Source organism: Macadamia integrifolia, chromosome 7 (assembly GCF_013358625.1).
Source record: "Macadamia integrifolia cultivar HAES 741 chromosome 7, SCU_Mint_v3, whole genome shotgun sequence".
Lineage (NCBI taxonomy): Eukaryota > Viridiplantae > Streptophyta > Magnoliopsida > Proteales > Proteaceae > Macadamia > Macadamia integrifolia.
Window position 1 is genome coordinate 14523060 of NC_056563.1, and position 6142 is coordinate 14529201.

The window sequence follows — 6142 nt, forward strand, 5'->3', positions numbered from 1 at the left end:
CTAATATATATTATAGTTAAATCTATATGAATGTGTATGTGTGTGTGTGTGTGTGTGTGTGTGTGTGTGTGGGATAAGAAACCTGCTAGCTTGCATGAATCTATGCCCAGCCACGGGAGCATATTCAAAGCACGTCAAGACGGTGCAGTGTGGTCTTTTCGCGCTCTATATAGTCTTTTTTCATTTTGAGTCTAAAAAATCCATTGTGGTTCAGGTCTAAAAATAAACTGAACTAAACCAACATTAACTTGATTCTAATTAAAGAACTAAAATAAGCCTAAATTGCATTGAACCAAAACCGACCAAGAATCTAAGTCTCTTAACAATAGGTGACCTGATATTAGTATCATTGAATCCCACTTGAACAATTAGGATCCTCAAAATAAAATATTTTCACCTAGAAGACCTGATATCAGTATCATTGAATCCCGCTTAAACAATTAGGTGGTTTAGACTCAGAATTTTCAATTTTCCATTGTTTGAATCCTTTGTTATGGAACAATTTAAACTAGACATTATCTTTTTTTATTGTTGAAATCGATAATATGTGAATTATCAAAAGGCTTACCATGATATGATGATATAATCTTGATTATGTTTACTGAACCACCTTGATAAGGACTTGGGTTATTTTGTGCGCATAATTTCTCTGTAAATAATCTAGTACACCTTAATTAATTCTAGTTGTCTATTAATTTCAAATCTGATCAAGTGTGTTAAAATTTCTCAGTTTCTAAATTACAAATTTTCATTAAAAAAAAAAAACTATCAAAAATTTCCTCAATAAAGGTTTTGAATGTAAAATTTTCATTGTGTTTCAATCTTGAAAATAAATTGATTTATATCAATTAACCTGATACTAAAGAACTGATATAAATTGAAATTGTATGGGACCAAGATCAACTGAGGACTAAAGTTTCTTAACAATTTGGTTTTAGACTCTCTCTCATTCATGAACAAAAACCGAATCCCTTGATCGAAATGAAGCCAAACCGATTGATTTTTTTTTTTTTGTCACTACAAGAAAAAGGGGTTAATAGGGGTGGATTTTAGGGGCGGTTTTTTTATCAACCAGAATAAGAAAGACTATAGACGCAGTTAGTTTTTATCTGCCCTAAAAATTGGTATTAGGGGCGACTTTTTTATCTGTCCCAAAACATATATAATTAGAGGCACCTTTTTTTATTCCACTCTTAAAACTTAGGAATTAAAGGCAGTTCTTTATAATTTGTCACTAAAGTATACACCATAAAGGCGGTTTATTGGGTCCGCTACAATAGCTTTCATTTTTTTATTAAAATATAAGCATCAATTAGGAAAAAAATCGTCTGCAATTCCGATCTCGTACAATTCTGTGCAATATCACCTTCAAGCGGTGACACGTGTATTGATACCAATACAATAGCCCAAATCTAATTTAAATGTTTTTTCATTGATTTAATGTTTTATTAATTGTACCAGATCTGGACCATTGTATTGGTATCAATACACGTGTCACCGTCTGAAGATAGTATTGTACGAAATTATACGAGATCGGAATTACAGACGAGTTCAACCCCATCAATTATCTTACAGGGGCCGTTTAGTATCCGCCTCTAAAGTGATCGGAGGGAAAAACTACAGTGGTGCTTTTATTTCCGCCCCAATAAGTAATGTTTTTTATAAAAATATCATAATAGACCATTGGAATGAAATTCGGAAGTCTCGCGCTTTTTTCCCAATCCTGCTCTCCTAAACTCTAACTTTACTCCATCTTTTAAAATTATTAAAAGGGCTAGAGAGTAGAGATCGACTTCTCAGTGATTGATAAGGAGGGCGACTGGATATGCTATAGAAAGGGAAGACTAGAGATCGACATCCTAAACTTTTCTTGAGAGCTTGAGAGCCTCTTCTCCAATCTCCGCAGCATGAATCCTTTCTGCTTAGTTTCTTAACCTCTATCCCTTTCTACTTCTCCCAAATTCCTACCTTTCCTGGAGCGTTCTTCCTCTCCCTTCCTTTTTGGTTCTGAAAGGATCTCCTGCATACTCCCTTGGATCAGTAGGTGAATCCCTATGATCTCTGTTGTAGGCACTATGGTTCTGAGGGTGATCTCCACCTCCTTTCTGCAACTGCTACAATTCTCCGCCATGGCCGATTAGTTATAGCATCTGCTCACGGCATCACCAATAGAAGCTTATTTAATCTCTGCAATCATCAATTTGACAGAAAATCGATTGAATTGGGAATGTGATCCAACTACAATTGGGATTTCCGATTTCCTCCTCTGCGATGGTCTTCTCTGCATCTTCTCCCTAGAGGCCTGGCTTTGCCTTCAAAAGCACATAATGAAACATCTCCAGTAGGCTTTGTGTCCCTGCTATCTAAACCGTCGGCTCTTGTTCATTGAACACACTGGAGGAATGCATGGTAGTCCAACTACTGCTCTAAGCCAAGGTACAACACCAAATCATCTTCATTTCTTTTTTTTTCTTTTTCTTTTTTTTTAAGGTATTGAGAGAAACATGTGGATGATGAATTCTTTTGAAGCCATGAAACTGGTTAGAGTCTTAAATCTAGAGGGTTTATACTCTATACGTAACAGCTTATTACAGTTGTTCTTCCAACATCAATTTTCTGTTGCATTTGTACTCATTTAAAAAATTCCATCATGAATGGGAACCAACTTGAGCGGAGGTTCTTCTCTGTATCGAGAAGTGTTTTTTTTCCCCCTTTTGCAAGCAATTAAATGGGCTGGTCACGAACTTATCACTATTCTTTATTTTGGGGGAAATATGCTCTATTTTCTTTTGCTGGAAGCTGAGAGCAATGATCAGTCCCAACTCCCAACAGTGTTCCTTTGTGTGCTCGTTTTTTGAATTTTTTATCTTTAGTTTCTTTTTTTTATTCCATGTAGCATCTCAGTTATGTTGCCGTATCCCTCCATTTATATCTTCTTGTTCTTATCATGGAGGGAGCCAAGTTGGAGTGGCTCACCTAATGCCATGTGTGGCCACAGATAACACCAAATCTCCAAGCCAATCACTCGAGAGGCCTGGGTCGGTTAGGAACAGAGTTCATTCCTTCCCCTTGTTAGTGTTCTTTTTCTATTTCTTGCGATCAACTCCTTGATTGTGTAGTTAAGTTAAGCTGTTGTTATTGTTTTTCATGCTAATCTTGTTACATTTCTCATTATTATCATTAGGAATAAAAGGTTTGAATTCATTTCTATTGATGCTGTTAATCTCACTTGTATATGAAGTATCAATATGTCTGTACCCCAAGTTTAAATTTATAGATATTCTGTTGAAAATAGGAATGATTTATGCATGTGGTCTCATGTTTTGGGTGATTCTTCATTGTTCAATGGCCAAAGGGTGAACATTAAATGAACCGGATGGGTAGCAAATGGGACCATTGTTTTTTCAGATACTATTAGTTTTCAGACCGTACACTCTGTTTCAGTTCGCTTCCTTGAGCTTTCGTTTTTCATTCACATTTATAAAAATCATAGATGGTTGGCTTTATTATTTTTCGGAAACCTTTTTCTCCATTATCTACTAATCTTTGCTTTGATTTGAGTTGAAACAGAGAAACAACTCGGATAAACAAAGAAGCATTTGGAAGGGAAAGTGGAGAGAACCCAAAGAAGGTGAGGATTTCACTCTTTATGTCAAAATTTGTTTTTCTTTTCTTCGAATTGAAATAAAACTGATGAATCTGTAAGCCACATTCAATCTCAGTAGATCTCAAAAACTAATGAATTTTCAGTTGAGAACATGCATTGCATCCTTCACTTTGATTAATAGAATTTCAATAGGTGTTAAGTTAATGGGAGCAATTAGTAGAGATCAAGTTGCTACAGCCATGGGGATCTATGGTTGTCGAACTACATGCATTCTTGCTCTCAAAAGACTACCCTAGCACCCATGAATCCCTTCGTGTGGATGAAAAAAAAAAACACTGAAATGACACACAAAGAGATAGAAAATTCAACTGAAGTAGAAATTGAACTCAAGGGAAGGCTTGAGCAGACATGTCCCTAAGCATTAATTCCAAATTTGAACATTCAATTTTACAAGAAATCATTTGTATTGTGGTGTAAAATTCTCACATCTATATTAACTTAACAATGTTCGTACAAATGAGTCCCGGAAGTCAGCTTGGAAGTACTTTTTCAATTATTAGAGCAGTGATAGGTCTCTTCGTTCTTGGTTGCTTGCTCATTCTTGTGTGGAAGAATAGGTAAATCTTAAATGGGTTTTCTTTATTATTATTTTATTTTTTTTTGCTAATTAGGGTGGATAATAAATATTTAATTTAATTGAACAAGTACTTTTTCTTCAAATAAGTTTGATAGGATGAAAACCCAATTAAAGAAGCTTTTATCAATCTTCTAAGAATTACATCTTGTGTTTCACATCACAGCTCTTGCACACTCTCTTTTACTATCGATGTGACATGAAATATAAATATTTGAAGTTCCATGCATTAAACAAATTTTAGTATGCCTGTCTTAAGAGTTACTTTTATTTTTAGGGATTTTTCATTGTCTTTTATAATTTATTGATTGTTATTTTTAACTAATATTTACATTGAGAATAATTTCTTTTATTATCTATAAATGTGTGATAGGTACCTGAGATTTTAATGGTTACCATGAGTCACCACTACACAGGATGCACTCTTTTTTAGCCAGCCATAATGCTTTTTCATTTTAACAAGGTAAAGTGATATAAAAGTTATGATTTTTCAATATAAGTATTTATTAAATGATTACGAAGTGTTAATTTTGTTAATATTGATTGTAGGAAGTACCCAAAGATTCAAATATAATTAATGAAGAATGTGGTAAAGACCCTTTCAGACTTCTCCAACAACAGAGCTTGGGAAGCTTGGATTTGGAAAAGATACAAGCAACAAAGAGCACTAAACTAGTACTCTAATAGTTGTTTCGTTTTTCTTAACATACAACATGAATTGTTGAGGGAGTTGAGTTTTCTAAGATAAGATTTCTGATGTATCAAATATTAGGATTCAGATGATGAATGTAATTTTTATTTTAGATTCATGTTGAATTTTAATGCAACTAATATCTATAGCTATAGCATTTCCTTTCATAAAATATTTGCCATTATAAATCGCAGCTACAATACCGGTGCACTCTGCAGCTAAAATCTATAGCTATAGATTTTGTTGCACAAAAAATCCGTCACTATAAAACAGCAGCTATAAATTATGGGCCAGAAAGTTCCGCAACTAAAATCCGTAGTTATAGATTTTGTTGCACAAAAAATATGCCACTACAAAAGCGCAATTATAAATTTTGGGGCGCAAAATTTTGCAGTTAAAATCCACAGCTATAAATTTGTTGTAAAAAAAAAAGCGTAGTTAGAAATCCGTAGTAATAGATTCACAACGAAAACATTTGCAGCTACATATCCGTTGCTATAAATTTGTTGTGGAAAAATTCACAGTTAAAAATCCACAGCAATAAATTTACTGCAAAAACATTCGCACCTAAAAATCCACAGTAATAGATTTGTTGCAGAAACATCCGTAGCTAAATATCCACAGCTATTGAGTACCATGTCCCTGCGGTGTGAAATCCATAACTACAGACTTAGCGATGGCACTTGTAACTGTGGATAACAAACCGCGGGTAATCCATAGCAATAGGTTATTGCTGCGGATTATTAGACGTTTTACTGAGGAAAAAACCGCATTTATATGCCTCATTTGTTGTAGTGTAGTTACCGTGTTTTAAGTCATTTTAGTTATTGTGTCCGTTATCATAATTGTTTTAGTGGAGATAGAAAGTTAGTGTTTTAGTGGGAAGTAATGGGCAGTGTCGTGGTTCCATGGCCAACATGGGTGAAGTATGTAATCATGGAGGTGAGCTATAAATTAGCAAGAGGTTTAATAGAAGATTATACTTTTGAGTCCAATTGAACTCTTTTGAGTTAAAGGTAGACTTCCTCTATAAGTCAGACATCAAGCTTCGTTCTTAAAGTCACCCATTTTTTCTATTTTCTTTCTTCATCCCTATTTTCTCTCCAAATTCTTATACTTTTTTTTTTACTCCTATCCTTTCTCCCTCCCTTCCACACACGTAATAAAATTGGTATATGTCAATGAGTATGAGGTTATGAATAGGGAAATT

The 6142-nt window shown here is 34.3% G+C and overlaps 1 long non-coding RNA gene across 1 annotated transcript; it reads left to right on the plus strand.

Annotated features, from left to right (window-relative positions):
- Positions 1-1788: 1788 nt before the first annotated feature.
- Positions 1789-4883, plus strand: LOC122085105. The gene is made up of 4 exons (XR_006142013.1): positions 1789-2436; positions 3571-3631; positions 4615-4704; positions 4791-4883. It is a non-coding gene; the product is annotated as an uncharacterized LOC122085105 (long non-coding RNA).
- The last annotated feature ends 1259 nt before the right edge of the window (positions 4884-6142 follow it).